At 37.0% G+C, this 23,412-nt stretch overlaps 1 long non-coding RNA gene across 1 annotated transcript; it reads right to left on the bottom strand.

The window, feature by feature from the left end:
• Window positions 1-707: 707 nt before the first annotated feature.
• LOC142330539 (uncharacterized) lies at window positions 708-23,000 on the bottom strand. The gene is made up of 3 exons (XR_012757800.1): window positions 22,777-23,000; window positions 15,954-16,151; window positions 708-931 (listed from the first exon to the last, which is right to left on the bottom strand). It is a non-coding gene; the product is annotated as an uncharacterized LOC142330539 (long non-coding RNA).
• Window positions 23,001-23,412: the final 412 nt, after the last annotated feature.

Genomic DNA, 23,412 nt, shown 5'->3' with positions numbered 1-23,412 from the left:
ATCAAAGATAGTCTTACTGCATTCCCAGATTTTTGTTGTGTTAATGCATAATCAGGTTCATTATTAAAATCTTTTTTCAAAATGACTGAAGAAAAATTAAAGAAAATTATCCTTCTGACTACTTTAATTAGTAACTCAACTTGACACTCATTGGAACACAGAAGTAATTATAAAAATATCTATAAATAAATATCTACTAAAAATAATACACACACACACACAAATATATATATATATATCCCCGTGGTTAAACTCGACATTACAAAATCAGCTGATTTTTGAAGTTGAGAATTCTAAGGTTTGATTCCTTGTAAAGGCATTTGCTTTTATATAGATTTGAATACTAAACTGGATACCGATGCTCTTTGGAGGTTGGCCCTCCCACACATTGGGAAGGCAATGGCACACAATCTGTAAAACCTGCCAGGAAAATTCCGAGGAATTGGAATCGCCAAGGGTTGAACACAACTGTAGCAAAATTTTTTATTTTAATTTTATCTATATATCTAATGTAAATTAAATAATAAATACAAATTATTTTGTACATTAATAAATGAAAAATTTACTAAGTATAAATTAATTGCAAATTAACTGCTTTCTTATGTTTAGCATTTTGTAACTTTTTCACTGATTTGCTTGATACTTAGATATTAATACTGTCTACAAATAAGAGGAGTGCTTAAAATATTGGAATCATCAAATATGTACAGAAATTTCAATTAATTTTATTGAAAATGGTTGCTTACATAATAGAAAAAAATAAAAACGTTTTCAAAATGTGTAGAGACTACTTCCAGAAGAGTTTTCAAAGATTTATGTAGGTGCTTCATCAATAGTGGTGGTCTAGCTATGTTAGTGACCATATGTTCAAATTTCAGAAAGTGTGTTACAAACAAATCTGATGTGGACACCACATGACTTTCTTGTACACCTATTAAATTTAATATACACATTATTTTTAAATGAAAAGTACATAAAATTTTATTTCATTAATAACTAATGATATTTTTAATTTTTTTTTTCTTATTGAATTATCATAATTTTTTTTTACAATCAGGTTAATAATTATTAAATACATATATTTAAATGTAAAAAAAGTTAAAAAAGAAACCAATTACCTTCTCTTTGTAGATCCAAATATTTCATTAATTAAAATTTTATTTGGCTATAACTCTGGAACCAATTAAAATAAGTATCCCTGATGATATATTGTTGAGAAGCACTCAATGAGGGCTTATTACTGCAGTTAAGAAAAAGTTTAAAATCCAAATTTTTTGGATTTAATCCAAATTTTTGGAGTTGTTTGTATATACATACAGATGTTTTGCCGTAACTAGTCAAAATGGATTCAGGGATGGTCAAAGTGGATATTTCTATTGAAATCTTAAAACCAACATTTTCCCACCCTGCAAGAGGTTACCTCCTCTGCAAACACAAACAAACATGCAGGGGAATGAATTGGGATCAGATAACCTCTACTCATCCTCAGTCGCCTCCCTACCATGAACAATGGCCTCCATCATCGCAGCTATGGCTTTTCATGCAGCCTCCAACTCAAGCATCTTGGTAATCACGCTTTCAGTCACTTACTCTCTGAAATCCTTGACTACTGGGCACCGTACATCATACCAGTACCCACACCCGAACACCACATGTTCTGGGGAGTAGACAACCGCTCAAAACCTACATAGAACCGCTCAAAACCTACATAGGGGAGAAGTTCTTTTCCCAATCTTATGCAGATAAACGCCAAAGCACCTGTGGCCACACAGAAACTGGGTGAGTTCATACAACAGGTTTGTGGACTTCCTCCCTATTCAGGTATTGATGTCTGGGATGAGGGATCTCATCCATCCACCTGTCTGCAATGCCTGCCACCTTTCTTGCCACTGCCCGATAAGTCAATCATGAGCAACACTTGGCAAAGCACCCCATTCTCTCATCGCCCTTTTCTTCACCATGAGACTCAGGAGCGGCACCTCGACAATGACAAACATGGCCTCGCTGGAAATCGTTCTATAGGCACATGCGATCTGCAAAGCCAGTACCCGCTGCAAGCCATCCAGGAGCTCCCTGGCTCACCTAGTACTAAGAGCCCTAGCCCAAATCGTACCCCAAACAGGCAGACTGACAGAAGCAAGAAGGCTCCTTCTTCTGGTGGACGGGCCACTCCGATTCCACATCAGCTTGTCTAGGGCATCAGCCGTTCTCCTAGCCTTGCTTACTGTGTCTTGGACATGCTCCTGGAACAACCTTTGGTGGTCAAGCTACACTCCAAGATATTTTACCTTACGTGAGGTCAGGACTTCGGTCGCACCGGCACATAATGTGACGGGGTCAAGTTTACGTTTCTGTTTTGTTAACAACAACCAGTGTCACATCATCAGCAAAACAGACTGCAGTGTCCCCTTCCGGGTACTCGATCCTCTGCACACCATCATAAGCAAGCATACATTGATTAACACAATTATCTACATTAGAGGTTCCCAAACTTATTTTTCTCATAGACCACTTTCAAAATTTTGCTGGTTCCGGTGGACCCCTGCAGCTACATTTCTACCATATTTCCAGTCGACGGAAAATGTGAAGATTAGTTCTAACTATGAAAATTTGCGTTACAGCTGAGTTCCATGAACTAACAGCTTCCGAAAAAAAAGTGAGAATTGATTGGTTAATTTTTGATTGACTGTGCTGTGAGTGGATGTCAAAAAAGTAAAGTTGGCCAGTCAAAAAAAAAATGCTTCCATCCAACTTTACATTTTTGACATCTACTCACAGCACAAGAAAGCAATCAATTCTCATATATTTTATTTAGAAAACTTCCCATTCAGAGTGGTAAAAAGCAAAAGAAAAATAGTATATTTTTTGTGTTGCATTTATTCAAATATGTAATCATTACACTATTAATTATTATTGTTATATTGCAATGTAATATAATAAAATTGTCGTAATATAATTAAAATTAAACATTAATAATGTAATGTAACTTCTACAATGACAATCACATAATAGTTACAATTTTAATGGGATGGATGTACTTGATGGATTGATAGCAAATTATCAATATTTGGCTTCAGTTTTGTTAGGAATAAGCGCAAATCTCCCCGTTCTGTGATATTGAATCTGCTCCTTTTTTTTGATAAGAGGTTTGTAACGACACTAAAACTTTTTTCAACAAGATATGACGACGGAAACGCTATCAAAAGCTTTCTCGCAATTCCCCACAGTCCAGGATATTTTTCTGGTATTTCTGCCTGCAGCCAAAATGTTTGTTACACTCTTTTAAATTTCACCTTCAGCTCTTTATTAGTGCTAAGATCGAGTAGCTCCTCTTGTAATATCACATTCTTCACTTCCGTTTCATCAAATGGATTTATGATCCATGGTGGTATTTCCATCATCAGAATATCTTCAAATCTGATTTTGAAGTCATCATGCAGGGCAATTAAATGTTGAACGTATGTCTGAATATCCTCATCAAGGTATTCTACCTGTGACAAGTTTGAAAACTGGGAAAATACACGCCGACTAATATTTTGCTTCATAAATTTCAATTTTCCAAGAAAAGCTGAAATTACCCCCTTTGTTTTTATTAAATTGAGACTGTCCCCTTGTAATTGTAAGTTAATGTCATTAAATTTTTTGAACAAATCTGTCAAATACGCGATGTCAGCTTTCAAAGTGATCAGGTTTTCTTTTAAATCTGAATCTTTACCTTCCAGAAACTCTAAAACTGATTCAAAAAGTGAGTAAAATCTTGTTAAACATGCACCTTTCGACAACCAGCGTACTTCAGTATGTAAGAGCAATCGTTGGAAGTCTTCATCATTTTCATCGCACAATTGGGCAAATAAACTCGTATTCAATGCATTGCTTCTTATCTTGTTAACAGCATTGATTACAAGTTGAAGCGATTGGTGCAATCTATCACTAAGATTTTTCGCTACTAGGTGTTGTCGGTGGATGACACAGTGAATTGCAGTTACCTCTGGTATAATTCTTTTAAGATGGCTTATAAACCCACGATATCGCCCGACCATGGCAGGAGCTCCATCTGTTGCCACCGAAATGATGTGAATATGTGAATGGAATTGATTTTTCGTTAAAAAATCACTCAGGACATTATTGATTCACCTTTAGTGTCCGTCTCCAAAGTTTTCGCGAATAGTAGCTCTTCATGAATTTCTTCGTCCATAACAAATCGAACATATGCCAATAATAATGTTTCATTACCAGGTAAAGTTGACTCGTCCAGTTGAATAGAAAAATGAGTTGTTTGCAGATAATTACACAAGAAACTTTCAATATCTGAGCTCATTTCATCAGTACGTCTTTGTACAGTGTTGTTATTCAAAGGAATTCTTTTGAGTATGTCAAATGGAGATTTGTCCAGAACAGTTTTTAAAACCTCTTCAACAGCGGGTAAAATTAACTGTTCTCCAATGGTGTGCGGTTTTCCAGATTTCGCTGTAAGTAATGAAATATTGTACGATGCCCGCAAGCCATCATCGTTACTTTCAGACGTTGAAGCGAACATACTGTGCGCGGTAGGTCTCTTTTAATATTTTTCCTTCAATGTTTGAAAATATTTCAAATCTTTACCTATTTTATCAGGATGACACCTTCTTCTTAGATGATCTTCGAGCTTCGATGGTTTCATAGAGTCATTGCACAAAAGGCATATAGCCAATCGCTTGTCTGCCTTGATGGAAGAAATCCAAATTTTAAATAATCAACACTGTACAGTCGACATTTCTTCTTAGATTCAGCCATGTTTCGTATCAGTTACCTACCGGTAAATAAAAAAAAAAACTTTGTTTTAGTTATCTCAAGGCGGTCTTGCTTAACAGGATATGACTATTTTAACAGAATAGGATTAATTAATTATTGCAATGAAATAAAGTACCAGCGGCAAACTGATTCTAATTATTAAAAGCAATAAATCGGTAAGATCCATAATAAAGTTTTATGAAAATGGCTGAACCGATTTTAATGTGATGTAAAACATTTTTTCATTAATTATATTTTGATATATTTCTGTAAATTCTATAGAAAATACTTTTAAATAACCAATATTTTGATATCACAACTCTACAATTTTAATCATTTATTTATTACTTTGATGCACGTTACGAGTATGTAAATTTATGAAAATATACAACGTGTTACAGAATAAGGGTTACAACCGGGAAATGGTATGTTCAGGATCAGTTTTTAAGTCGATTCCAATAGTTTTTTTTATATATCTGAAAAAAAATTTAGACCAAAAATTAATAAATCTTTAAACGGAGACAGTAAAAAGTGGTCACATTACAATATTGTGATGTCGCGTAGGTAGCGTAGCCCCGCGGCTTTGACCGCGCCGCGCGCGACGTTTCAATATTGTGATTTGACCACTTTTTACTGATTTTTTATTAATTTTTGGTCTAAATTTTTTTTCAGATATATAAAAACAAACTATTAGAATCGACTTAAAAACTGATCCTGAACATAACATTTCCCGGTTGTAACCCTTATTCTAACACGTTGTATAGATGTATGTAATTATTAGTGAACCACCACACAGTCGGGTAAAAAAAATATTACTAATAAAGTAGGGACAAAAAGTCCAACCTTTCTCGGTTTTCTGTTCTTTTAGGGAAGTCTCTAATAATGGCTCTGTTCAGTATTTAATTTTTAATACGTACCTTTTTTTTTTTAATCCTTTTTTTAACCAGACTAGGGCAACCGGTAACCGCCTGTAAGACGTTGCATCGGTTGACCTAATGTGACGCGGCGAAGACTAACCATCCCCCATCAGCAGTATCCGCCCATTGTTTTAATACGAACCTACTACACGCAAACATTACAAATATACTTATTACAACATAAATATATCTTTATCGCAGGTGGGTTGGAAGAGATTTCTTTTAGAAATAAGCCTCGCCTTTTGTACTTACGTATTTTTTGTTTACTGACGTGTACAATAAATTGTCAAATAAATAAATAAACAATAAATAAAATAAAAGTAAGTATAACAAAAAAGCAGGTAAGTACTTACTATTTTTTCCCACACTGGCAAACGCTAACATCTATTCACTTTACTTTTCTTTTCGAAATTCTGGAAACAAATGAGTAACGTTTATGGGAATGGAATGGAATGCAAAGTTGGCAGGAGTCTATTACTCCCTACTTTATCGCAGAACCTGGACAGAGTCCCTTGCTGCTGGATCATTCTAATCGGGGTTGTTTTTTTTAAAAGGTTATTTTTAATCTCGGATCTAATTTTTCAATTTTTGTCTATTATTATTTTAGTGAATTTAAGACGGATTTAATTGCATTCCAATCCGTTGTTAAACCAGCGTTATCGAACCCATTTCATGGGCCGACCGCGGAAGGCTAGGCTTATAAAGCCTGTCCTCCCGACGTAATTCCCCTTCAGACCGTCCACTGAAGTCCTTTCGGTGCTAACTCTTTAATAGGCTAGCAGGAATACGCCACAACGGGGCACTACCTGTAAGGAGGGAGCAATGCGTCCCCTTTTCCGGAGGAGTCGCAATTGCTGGGTTATTTTATCTTATTGTAAGTTTTGAAAAGGAGAGGATGTTTAGAAGCTCTTCATCCGCTTCTGGTATGGCTGCCCTTCAGGACGCATCTCTGCTGGGCTCTGATCCGGACTCCAGTCCGTGATGTTGAGACGAGTGGCTGGTCTTCCTTCTTCTTCATCTTCATCTTCTCCCTCTTCTTCTCCCGAAGACCTCTTCGTTCTTCTTTGGCCTGCACTTTCCAAGAATTGGTAGTAACTGAAGTTACATACCATTAACCTTGTAATTCCCGAAGCCCCGAAGGGCTGAACGGGGGAAAGTGCAGGTTTCTTCGCTCTTCTGTGCTGTCAGTGGCTGCTGGGCAGGTGACTGCTGGGCAGGTGGCTGCTGGGCTTGCGACTGCTGGGCTGATGGCTGCTGGGCTCGTTCCCTTTTTCTTCTTTCTCGAAAGGAAAGGAAGGTAATGGGGAACTTACAAATGGTGATACCTATTCGCGATCGCGGTTTTGGGGCGGCGATTTTTGTGGAAGAAGTAAACAGTAATTATTCACTCCACGTAATTATTAACCTTCAGACACACGTGTGTCTGAGAAGGGGTTGGGGGGACCGCGTGGCCGCAGTGAAGAAACCATTTGTTTTTTTTTGTGGTGGCTGTTGGAATCTGCAACAAAAGAAGCAGAACACACAAACGAAAAAAAAGAAAAAAAAAAAAAAAAAAAAAATTTAATTATTACTTTTCTTTCGGCTGGCAGGATGAGACGGCACGTCGAGTCGTTCCACATCCACGTTTCTCCCGTTTCTGAAACAAGAGAAACAGAACAAAACACACGCGGAGAAAAAAAAAAAAAAAAAAAAATTTAATTTTAGACCGCGTTTTTGTTGTATGCGCGACTTACCGTATTTGAAGTCTTCAAACTATATAACTCGCGAAAAACTATTCACTCGCGACCCCGGAAACGCGTCTGACGCACTATTCCGTTTATGGCTCATGCGATATGGAGGCCCCTAAGCCTGGTTTGTCGATTTTCGGCTACCGCACCGCACCATCACGGTGGTTCGTCCAGTACGGCGTGAGGCCGCTTCCTTACAACTGTCGGAGTTGGGTCCTCTCTGCAGATGTCCCGAAGATGACTGTGTTCGGACACAGCCGCTCTCCCGAACAGTCTGCGCGCCTGCGCCACCCCCACCTCGGACACGGATTGAAATCTCGCATCAGATCGGAGAGTGGCGTTCCTGACGAACCACGGAGCTCCAAAGATCGTCCGCAACGCGATGTTTTGGACGGCCTCGATCTTCTTTTGAAGCGAGGAGCTCAACACTGCCCCCCATGCCGGGTAAGCATATGTTAGAATCGGCAGTACGTACAGCCGAAAAATGAGAAGCTTAGTTGCCAGTGGGTACGGGCTGGCACTGTTCAGCACTGGGTATAGCGAGGCTCTGGCTGCCTTAGCCCTCCGGGTCGCATAATTTACATGTTCGCCGAAGGTAAGCCGCCTGTCCAACACCACCCCCAAGTACTTAACTGTTTTCTCAAAAGGGATTTTCTCCCCTGAGATTTCCAGCTCTCTGGTCGGTTTTCGTGTCTTGCATGTGAACATCACGGCCACCGATTTTTCACCGTTGACCCTGATTCTCCACATGTCGAGCCACGGTTCCACTAAGTCCAGCTGTCTTTGGAACCTCCGGACCGCGTAATCCACATTTGCGGATTCGTAGAAATATGCCGTGTCGTCTGCGTAAAGGGCCGTTTTGACCCCTTCCGACAGCGGCATATCGTTCACGTACAAAGTGTACAAGAACGGGGAAAGTACTACTCCTTGGGGAACCCCAGCGGCTATTTCTCTGGTAGAGGAAATCGTTTCCCCTACGCGCACGACAAAATGTCGGTCTAGCAGATATGACCGCATCAGTCTGACATAGCGGTACGGGATCGCCGATCGCGCTAGCTTATAAAGCAGCCCGCTATGCCAAACTTTTTCAAAGGCCACATCCAGAAAAACGGCTGCAGTCACCCGTTTCCTGTTCAGGCCTCCGACAAGGTCGTCTATTATTTTTACCAGTTGGAGGGTAGTTGAGTGACCCTCCCTGAACCCAAATTGCTCGGGCCGCACTTCTCCCTCCATGTATCGCCTCAGTTTTTCGAGAAAAATCCTCTCGAACAACTTAGACAATACCGGTAACAGGGAGATTGGCCTATAATTCCGTGGGAAAAGTAAGCTTTTCCCCGGTTTGGGTAAACATACGACTTTGGCCGTTTTCCAACAATTCGGGAAATATCCAACGTACAAAATGGACGTGAATATCACCGAAATTGCTGTAATCACGGAGGCCGGTATGTTCCGGAATGCACGGGCGCTGATCCCGTCGACACCCGGGGCCTTGTCGGGGCTTGTGGCCTTAATGGCTGCGGAAACTTCCGCTTCAGTGACTTGGTCAATCTCTAGAGGGGCGTCCTCCACCTGTGAGAAATAATCTACAAGAAAGGATTCCACCTCGGTTGTGTGCTCGTCGTTCGGGGAGGGAGGGGGGTTTGGAGTGAACTGCTCCTCCAAGGTATCGGCGAATACCTCGGCCCTCTCCGCCTCCGAGTATGCAAGAAAACCTCGCTGCCCCACAACCGGATGGCGAGGCTTCTTCCCTTCTCGCAGTCTCCTGTTCAGCCTGAACACCGAGGAGATGTCGTCAGAGACCGAGGCGAGGTATTCGTTCCACGAATCCTCTCGATGGCTTGTCAGCAGTTGTTTTACCCTGTCCGTTTGATTATAAAAGGCCCGCTTATCAGCGGGGGACAGGGTGATTCGATATCTCCTCCTCAGTCGTCGTTTCTCCGTTATGGCTTCGGAGATATGAGGAGGGAGGTCGTTTCGAACAACTGCTCGAGTCTTGGCCGATGAGCTGCCTGCCAGGGCCTCGGTCATTGACGACGTGACGCGCCCGATAGTGTCGTCGATTTCCTCCGGGGTGTTCAGGAGCTCAGGATTTACCGACCTGTACTCCCGCTGGAGGGTCTCGTAGAACCTTTTCCAGTTAACTGACCTTCGGGGTATAGGCGGGGGATCTCGGCCACCCCCTGCCTGACCTAGTTCCAACAGGACAGGGGAATGGTCCGAACTGAGCTCTTCTATCGTTTCAATCATGAATGGGAGGGTACCCCCCTTCATGATTGCGATATCCAGCACGTCAGGCCTAGATCTGCCTGAGCGATGCACGAACGTGGGCACCTCAGGGCCTACGACCAAGCGGCGGGCTCTCGCCCTTTCGTACAGCAATCTGCCATTCGGATTTGTCAGACTGCTGTTCCATGACACGTGTTTGGCATTGAGGTCGCCCATGAGTATCATGGGCCCATCCCAATTTTCCAGCACGGCATCCAGATCTGCGCCGGTTACCGCGTCGTTCGGCTTGCTATAAGCCGAAACCAGCCGATACACCGTGCCCAGATGCTCCACATGCACACACGTTTGCTCCATCACGTTTGTATGAAGAACAACGCGCGTATGCATGTGGCGTCTGTGGGCTAAAACCGCAGTTCCACCAGAGGTGCAAGATCCGGGTCGAACTGGCCTATCCGTCCTATATGTAAAATAGTTCCGAAGGGTCAGTTGCTTGTTTGGGTTCAAGCACGTCTCAGACAACAGTATCACGTCTATCAGTAGATCCTCGGCCAGACGGCATAGTTCCTCCGTCCGGCCTACTACTGAGTTGGCGTTCCACTGCAAGAGTCTGAGGGTGGGCCTAACCATACCTGGACAGTACAGTCATGAGGCACTCTATTAAGGACTGAATACAGTCCTTGAGAGATTTTGCCTGGAGCAGGCGTGGCAAAACCATCATGATATCTGGCAGGATATCCTTCACTGTCATCTGCGACAGGAAGTCCATGCCAGTGGTCTCCAACGGGGTAGCCGGTTTCGGATTGCCGCTGGGGGTGTCTTTTGGCCTTCTTCGCCGGGGCCGGCTTTGTCGCCGCCTTCTGTTTCACCACCTTCTTGGTGGTCGCCGCCGGTTTTGGCTTGGCGGGTGTTGGGGAGGGTACCTCCCCTTTTTTCACGACCGCCTTGGCCACAGGTGCCGGCACCTCCGGTTTGGGGGCTGATATTCCCCCACCGGCAACACGGGCCCAGCTGCGGCCGTCTAAAGTCGCGGGCTTTTTAAGTCCCTTGACTTTATTTGTCTGCTCCTTATAATAGGGGCAGCCCCTGTAATTGGCCGGATGTGGCCCCTTACAGTTGACGCATGAGGCTGGTTCCTCACGCGGCTTGACGCAGGCAGAAGTGTCGTGGTTTCCACCACACTTCACGCATTGCTGGGCCCTCTGGCAATAATTCGAAGAGTGCCCAAATTTCTGGCATCTGTGGCACTGGGGTGGCCCCCCTCGTGACACAAACGCAGTCACTGCGACCTTGCAGTAAAAAATACTGCCAAGGTCATATATGGTCCGGGCCGAAGGAGTCCTCTTAAGGGCCACTAGGCAGGTCGGGGTTTCCCGACCGTCCCTCGTGAGGAGCTTCTTAACCGAAACCACCTCATAGCCAAGGGAGGTCAGTTCCTCCCTTATTTCCTCCGGGGCAGCCCCATAGGGGATCCCCCGTATAACCACCTTCAGCTCCCTATCCTTCGGGAGCTGGAAGGAGTGGAAGGCGATTCCCTTGGAGTGCAGGAAACTCTGCACCGCCCGGTAATCCGCCTCGCTGCCCAGCTGCAGCCTGATTGAAAGCCCGGTGCTTTTCGCCACCAGGCGTCCCCCGATACGCGACTTAATGTCGCGCGCTAATGCTGGCCACTCCTTCGGGCAGTCCAGCATAATTGGCGGGATTTTCTCCCGCCTGACGGTAGCAGGCTGTGATGGGGCCCCATCATCAGCCTGCGGGTTGGCGGCTGCTGCAGCCTTGCTGCAGCCCGCAACGGGCTCCGTCTCCATAGGAGGCGCGGAGTCCCGGCGTTTCTGGCGCTTCCTAGCGCCAGACCCGCTTTCCTCTCCACCGTCGGATAGTTCCGGGGTGGGAGAACGGGGTGGAGGAGGCCCGTAACGTTTATCCTTGGCAATTGTATTTATATTAGTGAAGAATCAAACAAGTTCATGCAAGATCGCTAGCACACACACCACAAGTCGTATTTCGTCCCTTTGCACGTCTGAACAAGCGTTACGGACGGCAGCGGCGGCGCTTTGCAAATCTCGACACGTTCGTTGTACTGAATATGGAATATGCAAGTTTTTACAAGTAACATTCGCTGAGCATCTCAAAACATTATCTGCCTAGATTGATACGCAAAGTCAAGCCAACATTTTAGTTCTTCACTATCGAAACCAGATGAATTTTCGTGGACCCCCGCTTACGAATTGTGAACCCCCATTTTTTTGTCACGCCAACGTAGACCCCCGTCGAGTCTCCCGTGGACCACTTTGGGAATCAATGGTCTACATTAATACATTCGAAATTGTCAATATGTTAAGATGCAATACCTATTTCACTAATTGCACCAAATATTACATAGCACAGAGAAGGTGGACATATGTATAAGCACAGAAACTTAAAATTCAGTGACAACTGCTTTACGAAAACAACAGGATCAACCTTTATATATCACTTCAGAAGAATTGGGTAAATTCATTGAAACTGCATTGAATTAGTAAATTTATTATGAATTTAATGAAAATAACAACCAACACAACGTAGATTAATGTATTTATTTCAAATTAAAAGAAGTTTCCTTACAGCAAAATTTACGACATTAATATGTCTCATCTGCAACATCACAAATAGCATGAAAAAATAACCCATAGAAGTGTACTTCCATTTATTTAAGAAGTCTCAAAAATAATTTGTTTAAAAAAAATAAAAAAATAGTATGTTCTTTAAACAAAACCTACTCGCATACACCAACTGTATGAAGTTTATATCTGAACAAAAAAAGTTAGAAATTCCTTCTAAACCTAACACTCAATAAATACAGACATGCTAAAAATGAAGACATGTTACTTGAATTTTCCTGCAATGCTAAAAATATTTTTTTTTTAAAAACTCGGTACTTTTTTCATTAAAAATAAAATAAATTTAAAAAAATGTTTCCTTTAGAATGTGATCAAATTTTTCCTGCAAGTAGATGTGCATATAGTTTTCTAAACAGAAAAGGATGTTCTAAATAAAATTCATTATCTTAATTTATCAGTGAATGATATCACTTTTTATTTCCACTGCTGGGAAAGACAGCATTAGCTGTCTTTTCCAGTTTTTATTATGTCTGTAATGCATAATCAAGACCTATATCTTAAATGCTCCAAAGAGCACCTAAAATATAAGAGAACTAATGAGTTGCTTTTAATGAGGCTTAAAAGTTGCTTTTCCTTACAAATCAAAATTGCTTTTAATGATTGACTTTTACATCCTAGGTTAAAAAGAGTAGAAGTTGGATAGTGATAGGAAACTATATGTAAGTGTGGCTAAGTGAAGAAAACAACAGGAAACCTCTTAACTCCTTACTTTTCCACTAAGACTTAGTGGAATTGTTGCTATTCCTGAGATAATTAAGATACCCAAAATACAAATACTGAAACTGGAGTTATTCTTTGATAAAAACAAATACTAAAATTTTATTGTGTTATGTTTCTTTGGACTTTCAAGTTCAAGAAAACATCCCATATTTGGAAATCAGTGGGCTAGTGTAATGTATGATAGTTCTGTTCTTTTATGTAAAGAAGTCATAAACAGTTAAAAAATATTTAATTCCTATATACAGTAGGAAAATAAAAATGTCTCCCCTGCTTTCTACTTTACTGTTAAAAGAATTTACTCAGTGTATATGTAAAAATTTATATATTTATTTAAATTTGGGATTCTATTCAAATTTGGAGGTAACTCTTTGTGTCAAATTTCATTTGCACAACTATTAAGAGTTTATTTGTAATTATTAGTTATATATTTATATATATTTCTGTTACAATCTGTAATCTAGTTGATACATTGAGTATATTTCAAAGTAATATAATTTTGTTAAAGAAAATTGAAATGTTATTTTATCATTCAAATGATTTATTGAATAAATACAATTAAAAATTATAATAACATTTGTCAACAAAAAAGTAACTTTTTTTAAATTAAATTTTTACTACATTGTAAATTTATGTAACTTTACTTTTTTTAAAGGCATACAGTTCTAATTCAGTTGTGGCATAATCTATACCTTTTTTGCAATGTGTTCCAAAGAACATGTGTTGTAAATGAAGAATATTCACTGATAGACTGCTTGCAAAAAAAGTATAGATTATACCACAACTAAATTAGAATTGTGTGTCTTATATAAATAAAATCTCAAATTTAAATAAATATATAATTTTATATATTTATATATATATATATATACATTGAGTAAATTTTTATAATTTAAAGCAGAAATCAGAGGAGACATCTTTATTTTCCTACTGTGTATAGGAATTAAATATTTTTTAACTGTTTATGGGTACATATACTGCATTTACAGATCAAATTTCAATTTGATGTGACTGTACAACTAGCCCATTGATTTCTAAATATAGAATGTTTTCTTATGTCATTAATCAGGGGATTAGTGTAAATTCATTTCCAACTTTTCTTAAGAGTAGGAACACCATAACTGTTTTGCAAGTTGGCCCAATGAACAACAATAGGACTGAATAATAGCTCTTCAGAAATCATGTGAATTTTTTACTCACAACAGAAAATTTAAAATCTGTCATGACTTAGGCATGAAGTATCAATTTCAAATGAATGATATCACTTGTCCCAATAATTTAATTGAAGTGAATGAGCATTTTTTATCAGCTTCTATAAATTTTTTTTGTATATTTTTAATAGATATCGACTTGAATTTTACTACTCTATCTACCTCTAAAATCAATTTTGATTGTCCTTATGGCAGGTGAGGCCAGATCTTAGAAATCTGTAGTAAATGTAATTTATGTCAACATCAGTTATCTCCACACACCACACATGGTTAAAAATACATAAAAAGATATGTGTTACTTCTTCAATATTTCACATTCATTTTGATAATATTTACAATTTTAGAGCTGTAAAATCTAATAAAAAAATAAAAAGTTATAGCTCAGAAGCAATTGCTACCTACAGTTTTTGTAACTATAAAAACAAGTCAAGATCCGGTGAAAACGCATTTTCCCAAATTGGACCAATTATAATACTTTCTCTTCTACAGCTATCTAGATGGGAAAATAAATGTAATCACACTGAAATTGACGTCAGTAAATTTTCTACCAATCTTTATAGATTTATTCTTCTCATGAAAATAATAGAGAATGTTTATATAAACAAAGGTCTGGAAATCCTTTTGTTTTCAAGTTAAAATTAGTGAAAAAGTTGCTCTAAACATCAAAGAATGCTAAAGTAAGACTCTACAGATGCAAATTATTGACCATAATTGGCGGTTTATGTGCAATCTAACATCAAGTATTAAAAAGATGGGTTCCAGAATTGTAGCATCAGTAGTTCTGAAAAACATTTTAAGCCCAAAATTGTTCAAAAGGTTTGGTGCAAAGTTGGCTTGTTAAACAACTGCTACTAACTGAATAAAACTTTTTTTTAAAGAGACAAATTGTAGAGAACAAAGCCTAATTTTAAAGTTGATAAAAACCATATAAAATTCAATTTTTATTGAAAACCAAAGAGAATAAAACATTTCTGAAAGTCTTGCGCTATAAATTGTTAAAACTTCTTTCTATTATCAGTCAGTATTTAGTTTTTTTGTCTTTTAATGCATTGTTTTTGCTCTATGAGCACTTACCTACATAATATTAATGTTCTATGTTCCATTTCAAAATATTCCATATCTTCAAAAACATTGTTGTACAGTAAGGCTAGTTTTGTAAGCATAGATGGTTGATGTGATGTAGTTTATTTTGCTTGCCTCTGGGTATGTGTTGGTGAGTAGGTGTAGTGGGAATATACAGTATGGAGAGGGGAGTGAACCATTATGTGGTAGTATGACACTGTTCAGTCTTCAATCATATTTGCATGGATGCACTTAGATGTGTGAAAGTGTGTGTTTTGCCCCATTCTGACACTACAGCAGTATAGTTCCCTCATCTGTATCTAGAAACTCCTTCCAACCTGTGCAAAAGCTAGGCATATGAAACATTATTGCATCCAACATATATATCTTGGTTTAAAGTTTAATGTAAAATAGAAGTGAGAAGAATACAAACTTTTATTATTTATTCTAGTTATTAATCATTCATACATTATTATTTTTTTAATTATTAAAATTACTGCTAGTAATTTTTTAAATAATGAAACGTGCTGTATAAATATTCATAAAGAGGAATATACAGATATACATTTTATTTACCCCAGTACTGCAATGGCAAGCAGTTGAGAAAAAGCATAGACAATTTCCTAAAGTAATTATCCTAATAGTCATGTATTTACAGGTACTCACAGAAAACTGAAAGAAAAGTTGGTCATTCATTGAAATTTAGAACTGGAGAGTATCAGGTGTGAACATATGTTACCTATAATCAAGTCCTTCAACAAATCACAATTACTATCCATATGTTTGCAAATTCCTTATGTTAGGATATGGAATGTTAAGTTGCAAAGGTCTCTTCCTCCATACAATCTTCAATATATACAACATCTGGAAGAACAAGATTGTGATCAGAAATCATTTATTGCCAGTGGTTATTGGAAAATAATAATGCATTAGCCATGCAACAACAACATTTTATTGATGAAATATTTATGTGTAATGGTATTAACAATACAAGAAACACCTATGTTTAAAATGATGCCAATCCTCATGCAACCTCTGAATCAGGCTTCCAATGTTTTTAATAACATGGTGCAGTGTAATAACTGTTCTGATGTCCGTAATTGTTGACTAAGGGACTGTGTATCTAAATTTTCTTCAAAATGAGCTTACTTAGCATTAAGAGGATATCCTTCTGATATTGTCAATACACATATCTGCAACTAGACAAAGGGCCAACTCGGTTGATCTCTATGTAATTCAGCATTCAATGAAACATTATAAGGAGGATCATAAATATGGCCAGATTCCCCAATTTAAATCCTGTAGCCTTTCTTTAAATACGAACATTTGAAGGTGTTAGTGAATGCTCAAAGATGTAATAATGAAAGTGAACTCTTACAAGGAATAATGTTGCCTGTAAAGAATTTTGGTGAAAGCAGTTGCATCCATGAATTGTTTTTCTGAAATCTGCATTGACAATGGAGGTGGAGATTTTAAGCAGCTAATTTATTAATATCACTGTAAGTCAACTGAACTGCAAGTTTTTTTTTGTCTTCAGTCATTTGACTGGGTTGATGCAGCTGTTCAAGATTCCCTATCTAGTGCTAGTCGTTTCATTTCTGTATACCCCTCTACATTCTACATCCCTACAAATGTGTTTTACATATTCCAAACATTGCCTGCTTGCACAATTTTTCCTTCTACCTGACCGTCTAATATTAAAGCAGCTATTCCAGGATGCCTTCCTCAATATGTGGCCTATAAGTATGTCTCTTCTTTTAACTACATTTTTTCAAATGCTTCTTTCTTCTTCGATTTGCTGCAACACCTCTTCATCTGTCACTTTATCCACCCATATGATTTTTAACATTTTCCTATAGCACCACATTTCAAAAGCTTCTAATCTTTTCTTCTCAGATACTCCGATCGTTCAAGTTTCACTTCCATATAAAGCGGCACTCCAAACATATACTTTCAAAAATTTTTCCTGACATATAAATTAATTTTTGATGTAAACAAATTATATTTTTGACTGAAGGCTCATTTAACCTACGCTATTCGGCATTTATATCGCTCCTGCTTCGCCCATCTTTAGTAATTTTACTTCCCAAATAACAAAATTCTCCTACCTCCCATAATCTTTTCTCGTCCTATTTTCACATTCAGTGGTCCATCTTCATTATTTCTACTACATTTCATTACTTTTGTTTTGTTCTTGTTTATTTTCATACGGTAGTTCTTGAAAGGGACTTCATCCATGCCATTCATTGTTTCTTCTAAATCCTTTTTATTCTCAGCTAGAATTACTATATCATCAGCAAATCGTAGCATCTTTATCTTTTCACATTGTACTGTTACTCTGGATCTAAATTGTTCTTTAACATCATTAACTGCTAGTTCTATGTAAAGATTAAAAAGTAATGGGGATAGGGAACATCCTTGTCGGACTCCCTTTCTTATTATGGCTTCTTTCTTATGTTCTTCAATTATTACTGTTGCTGTTTGGTTCTTGTAAATGTTAGCAATCGTTCTTCTATCTCTGTATTTGAACCCTAATTTTTTTAAAATGCTGAACATTTTATTCCAGTCTACGTTATCGAATGCCTTTTCTAGGTCTATAAATGCCAAGTATGTTGGTTTGTTTTTCTTTAATCTTCCTTCTACTATTAATCTGAGGACTAAAATTGCTTCCCTTGTCCCTACACTTTTTCTGAAATCAAATTGGTCTTCTCCTAACACTTCTTCCACTCTCCTCTCAATTTCTGTACAGAATTCTAGTTAAGATTTTTAATGCATGGCTAGTTAAGCTAATTGTTCTGTATTCTTCACATTTATCTGCTCCTGCTTTCTTTGGTATCACGACTATAACACCCTTTTTGAAGTCTGATGGAACTTCCCCTTTTTCATAAATATTACACACTAGTTTGTATAATCTATCAATCGCTTCCTCACCTGCACTGCGCAGTAATTCTACAGGTATTCCGTCTATTCCAGGAGCCTTTCTGCCATTTAAATCTTTTAATGCTCAATTCAGATCTCAGTATTGTTACTCCCATTTCATCCTCTTCAAATTCCTCTTCTCCTCTATAACACCATTTTCTAATTCATTTCCTCCGTATAACTCTTCAATATATTCCACCCACCTATCGACTTTGCCGTTTATATTATAAATCGGTGTACCATCTTTGTTTAACACATTACTAGATTTTAATTTATGTACTCCAAAATTTTCCTTAACTTTCCTGTATGCTCCGTCTATTTTACCAATGTTCATTTCTCTTTCCACTTCTGAACACTTTTCTTTAATCTACTCTTCTTTCGCTAGTTTTCACTTCCTGTTTATAGTATTTCTTAATTGTCTATAGTTCCTTTTACTTTTTTCATCACTAGCATTCTTATATTTTCTACGTTCATCCATCAGCTGCAATATATCGTCTGAAATCCAAGGTTTTCTACCAGTTCTCTTAGTTCCGCCTAAGTTTGCTTCTGCTGATTTAAGAATTTCCTTTTTAACATTCTCCCATTCTTCTTCTACATTTTCTACTATTTTTACTCAGACCTCTTGCGATGTCCTTCTCAAAAATCTTTTTTTCCTTCTCTTCATTAAGTTTCTCTAAATTCCACCGATTCATCTGAGACCTTTTCTTCAGGTTTTTAAACCCCAATTTACATTTCATTATCACTAAATTATGGTCGCTATCAATATCTGCTCCAGGGTAAGTTTTGCAGTCGACAAGTTGATTTTTAAATCTTTGCTTAACCATGATATAATCTGATACTTGCGGTATCGCCTGGCTTTTTCCAGGTGTATATTCTTCTATTATGATTTTTAAATTGGGTGTTGGGAATTACTAAATTATACTTTGTGCAAAACTCTGTAAGTCGGTCCCCTCTTTCATTCCTTTTGCCCAGCCCGTATTCACTCACTATACTTCCTTCCTTGCCTTTTCCAGTGTCTGCATTCCAATCTCCAACTATTATTAAATTTTCATCTCGTTTTATGTTTAATTTCTTCATATACACACTCTATCTCATCATCATCATGGGCGCTTGTAAGCATATACATGATAACAATCATTATCTGTTTAGGTTTTGATTTTATACTTATTACAATGATTTTATTGCTATGTATTTTGAAATACTCTGCTCTCTTCCCTATTTTCTTGGTCATTACGAAACCTACTCCTGCCTGCCCGTTATTTGAAGCTGAGTTAAAATCACCTGACCAAGAATCATTTTCCTCTTCCCACCAAACCTCACTAATTCCTACTACATCTGCATTTTTCCTATCCATTTCCCTCTTCAAATTTTTTAACCTACCAACCTTTTTTAGACTTCTAACATTCCACGCTCTGACTCGTAGAATGTTATTTTTTAATTTCTAGTGACCCCTTCCTTAGTAGTCCCCACCCGGAGATCGGAACAGGAGAATAGTTTACATCTGGAATATTTCACCAAGGAAGTGCCTTCATCATTGCTATATGAAAATGCTGATAGCTACATTTTCCTGGGAAAAGCAGCTGTAGTTTTCCATTGCTTTCAGCGTGCAGCTGAAAGCAATGGAAAACTATCACTCAGAGGACTGAGTGATGTTGATATGGCAGTTTAAGTCGTCTTAAACTGCCATATCAAGGCACCCACACCCTTAACTACTACTGAAAGAGCTGCTGCCCTCTTTCAGGAATCATTCCTTATTCTGGCTCTCAATAGATACCTCTCCGATATAGTTGCACCTTCATTCCAGCTACTCTGTATTACTGAGCTCTCAAGCTCCCTTACCAATGGCAAGGTTTCATGATTCATAGAGGGAGGAACTGTAAGTAGTTTTTGTTATAATATTTTGAGAAGTAGCCCTACATTTTAACAGTAAGCTTTTCAACATTTTTTATCGTTTGGTTTGCAATAAAAATGGACTTTTGAAAATTTTACATATTTTCCCGGAATTAAATTCCCCAAAAAATATGTGTTAAAAGTTTCATTTGATTACTAACAGTTCAACAGAATTTACATCAAAACTTTTTGACAATTTTTGGTTTACTTCAGTTTTCTTTAAAACTACTGGAGATACTATACTGAAACTTTTTTTTCAATTTCTCATGTAAAATTGCACATAGAGCCATTAATGTTACTCAATTATTTGGATCTTTGTAGTTTTAGTAGAGCATTATTTGATCTTTAGAACAGAAATATAAGAAAACTTTTGCCAGACTAGGGAAAGATGAAGACCAAGAAAACTCTGGGAAAAAGTGTTTCCAGATCTATGTTTATATAAACTTTTTTCATTATTTTGACAAGAGGAGTACTATAGCAGAAACTTCCTGAAACTGTCTGCATATAATGTATATTTATATAAATTATTAAAAAAAAATACTATAAATAACAAATTAATATTAAAATTAATGTTTACACTCTTAGATCAGTAAAAATTCTCTTAGCTGGTGCTTTAGGCATTTCCTATTTAACTGATGCCATCTTTAAATCTAGTTTTCAGGGAAGCCAAAAAAGAATTGGCTATAAAAGGTCACTTACAGTTTTTAAAATCATAAGAGAAAGAATTTGTTACAAAATTGTTTTTCTTATTTGAAAAGAAATTGTTGATCATTAAACTGATGTCACTTGGAAAATGTCAGATTCCCAGATTCCTTAACAAGGAAGGTAAGAATTAATGACGAATGAATTCTGAGAGCTTTACAATTATCTTTATGTAGATGTGATAATGATATATTTTATTTGTGTTCAAGATTGTATAATATTGATACTTCTTTTTTTTCCAATTTAGGGTAAAAATTTCACAGTTAAACATTGATTCTTGCAATTAATTTTGCAAATAATCAGTTAATGTAGCTGGGGATAATGATCATCAGTTAACTCATTACAGATTCAATTATTAAAGTATGATAAATTTTGTTGATGTACTTGTACTTGAATAAACTTCAATGAACCTGGGATAAACAAAGAACAGGTAGAAATTCATATAACACACAAATTTAAATAAAGCAATTTTAATAAAAATTATAACCTAATTAATAGCAACAAAATCTATACTTTTAATATTATCTGGTGAAAAATTGACTGCTGTCTGCAGCTCTCTGTCTACATAATTCATATTAACTTTTTCAAGCTTTTTACATGAATTAAAAACTGCAAGCAAACTAGCACTTGTCAGCTCACATCCATCATTACGACAACCACTTAAAGTAAGCTTTGTTAAATTTTTACACATTCTACTTACACAGTACAAAACAGTATCATCAATAAGACACTCATCAAAACCTAAACGTTCAATTAACACCATTTCTGGACGCCCTAAAAATTCCACCCATTCTGATGGACTTATGATAATATTTTCAGTTATAACAAAAGATGAAAGTTTAAGACACTTAAATGGCTCAAGTGAAGTAATGTTTCTAGCAGAATATAAATGCAAAGTCTGAAGATTACACAAGTATATTGTAAACACTATATCTACATCATACAAAAATTCAGCACTCAGTTTTAAAATAGCCATACTGGAAGCAGAATGACAAAGCGTACGATAAATTAAGCTAATATTTCTCTTACAAAATGTTTTATTTCTATGCATGTTATTCTTCAACTTAAAACTGATTAAATTTGGACAACCTTCAACAACCTTTTTAATATTATAACATAAACAAAATGGGATACAAGATGAACAAATCTGAGAGTAACTTATATCTATTTCTTCTAAATTCTTAAAAAATACTTTCCTAAGAGCATTTGAAATTTCTGTAGTAAAAAACAATAATATTAATGAAGTACCATAGCAGCAACATTTTTTTATTTTAAGAAAATTTTTGCTACATTTTGTGAAGACAGGCTCTCGTGAACATGAATCTACAGTACCAGTAACTTTTACATTATGTTCAATTTTTCCTACACCACATTTACAATTTTCAAAATAAAAAGAGGCCAAGGTCATATTTTTATTATGCTCATTACTAAATTCTGATAATATTCCTCTGCGAACTGATAACCCCGTAAAACACTTAAGAATATACTTTAAATCCTCTCGATCCAAAATTTTCATTTGTATTGGAAAAGTATTCAACATTTCAAGAATTATTTTAATTTCTTTAAAATCTAAATCATTCGACAACAATATACTCCGGAATAAAGCATTATCCCCACAAATTAATGACCATCGTTTGCTGACGATTCTTAGATTTATTAAATCTTTTAAATGACAATATCTAATAATACGTAGTAATATTTCATCTGGTAAATCATCTATTGTTATTGCGTGCGAATCCATATTCCGTCTAAAGTCATTGTACTTTCACTTCAAAAGTAAATGATATCCGAATTAAATTAATGTGACAATATTTACAACGTGAAAAGAAGTCGACAACAAACTTTTATTACTAGTGTGTAACTGATAAGTCATCAGGATTTTGTAATAGTTTTTTAAAAATAAACAAACTTTAACGTAAGGCTATTTTAATAAATTTCTACAAAATAAATCATATTACTAAATGAGGTTATGTTTCACCTGCGCACGATTAATGATGTGCCAATCCTAAAGAAATCACTTTAATTTCCATGTGTTGCAACATCCAGAAATGAGATGTAGACTGGTAAAACCAATCCTCTTATCGAAATATTATTGTAGTTGCAGTATGTTAAGAAGCAATATACTTGTCAATCATGGATAATGCTAACATACTGTAAACAAGATTATAGTTTTAGAGTTGGTTTTAAAAGTTGTCAGCCGACCATTCTTGAGGCAGTTTTGAAATTACTTAACCCAGTAAGTAAATTAGTATCATAAGAATGAATATTCCAGTTAGAATGATGATATAATTAACTTTATTTAGATTAGAATAGTATCTTCCTAAAACAAATAGTAACAATATTTCTCTAATTTTTTCTTTACATTATTACTGAAAACTAACTGTCTCAAATCTCTGTTCTATAAAATCTTTCTGCTGTGGAAGCTGAACAACACTAACTTCTGTGTAATCTCCTTCTCTTCTTCCTTACAATCCAATACTGTGTTAGGCTGTTATAACCAACCTGTTCATGAGTCCAACGTACTCAGTGTTTACTTCTTATTTTAACCATTGTAATACTTTCCATTTTCATTCATTTTCATCTTATCTCTTATTACAAGCTCTGAAAAAGAAAC

Source organism: Lycorma delicatula, chromosome 1 (assembly GCF_047948215.1).
Source record: "Lycorma delicatula isolate Av1 chromosome 1, ASM4794821v1, whole genome shotgun sequence".
Lineage (NCBI taxonomy): Eukaryota > Metazoa > Arthropoda > Insecta > Hemiptera > Fulgoridae > Lycorma > Lycorma delicatula.
Note: the sequence above shows the minus strand (reverse complement) of the source record. Positions and strands in the feature narration are given on the sequence as shown.